Genomic DNA, 1,723 nt, shown 5'->3' with positions numbered 1-1,723 from the left:
TGGTATTGCAAACCCACAAACAAATCACATAAAAACAAACCCATTAATTCACTAAGTAATTTAGTTGCAACTGGCACTGCAAGCATCAGCCCATCTTACCCATTGCCCTTCAGTTTTGCCAATGCTTCTGTATCTTCCTGCACTGCTCTTCGTTTCCCCCAGCCGTGCCTTCTGTTTTGTGCAAATGTAAAAACACTTCCATGCAATATGCTGCTGCAAGATCCCCATATTACAGGTATATCCAATGCCACTGCTGTATAAGCATATATGGAAACACTGCTTACTTCAGAAAAATGTTTAAAGCTTCACTTGGCCCCAAGTTTCTGCAAAGGACTTTTGGCTTTTATATTTTGGAATGTGCTTATAGTTCAACACATATAGTTCAAACACTCTTCCTTGTAGAAGTGAGGCCGTCCTGTGGGCATATCCCAGTCCTCACGGGAAGCCTCCTGAAGACAGGCTGTGCCCAAAACACATCACTTGTGGAGACCAGCCCAGACAAAAAGAAGGCACAGATGCTCGTGTAGCAATTGGACCTACTGCACTACCTCCCACCAAGGCACAAGACGGCTGGGGAGTGAGAAAGACTACATAAACATTACCAGATTCCCAGAGCATGACCACAGCTCTGGCGATCATAAAGTCACAGTGAAAAGTAAACGGACTTTAAAAACAGTTTTCTGCCAGAAGAAGGGAGAAGTCATGGCTTACCACTGTGAGCTCAAAGTATGCCAATGACCAATTTAAACTATGTAGAAGAACAGAGATGCAAGGCCATGCCTGTTCTGGCAGCTCCTGATAATTCAAATTATTTAGGCAATGCTGAATATACTCATGTGAGAGCCAGCAAGAAGAAACTTTCCTTGTCATGCCTCTTGAAGACATGATTTGGCCCAAACCACTGCACATTCATAGTGGCGTTCAGTCAAATTTATATAGTGAACATGCTTATTGTTGTTCCGTAGTACACTGAGGTTGATAACCAGACCACAAGATAACTGAGAGGTGGATCAGGTTCATAATAACCTTTCATATTAAAAAGGTGGACATGTATGGACACATGGTAGTGGGGCTGGACAAGATAATCTTTAAGGTTCCTTCCAACCCAAGCCATCCTGTGATTTTATTAAGTTAGCTCATGATAAAAAGACATAACTTAGTGCCTGCAGGTAGGAAAGGTTGAAATGGCATTGGAAACCATAAGATGAAACAAGTAGAAAGATGCAAGATCTGAGTCCAGCAGTGTCTGCTGAGGGGAAAAGGATAGATCATGATGGTGAACAGGCTGGAGTTGACACAGCTGCAGAAAGGGCAGCTCTCCATCACTTACCTTCACGGAGAAAGTATATCAGGGCCAGATTTAACAACCACAGAAATCCTTAGGAATTCTTCCACTAATTTTCCATCCATGGGCTAAAATATGAAAAATCCACATACGAACCTGCCAGTGATGCCTTCAGTCAGTCAGTGTTGGAGGTTAGGATTTTTCCTATTTTTTCCTTTGTCTCAGGGAATTTTCTCCCATTTGTTGCCTAAGAGATCATAATGACAATAATTAAGAGACAAAAGATGTGTCTGGGAGGAGGAGGAGGGGGAAGGGCGAAGTTTGCTACCATCTCCTAGCCGGGGCACTTTCTCTTGGTAAGTGCAGAGATACCTTGAGATTTTGGCTGGGGGTGAGGGGCTGGGCTCGGCTGTTGTGTTGCTTGGTTTGGTTTAGCAA

The sequence above is a fragment of the Corvus brachyrhynchos genome, unplaced genomic scaffold, assembly GCF_000691975.1.
Source record: "Corvus brachyrhynchos isolate BGI_N302 unplaced genomic scaffold, ASM69197v1 scaffold444, whole genome shotgun sequence".
Lineage (NCBI taxonomy): Eukaryota > Metazoa > Chordata > Aves > Passeriformes > Corvidae > Corvus > Corvus brachyrhynchos.
The sequence above is the reverse complement of the archived record's forward strand: the minus strand, read 5'-3'. Positions refer to the sequence as shown.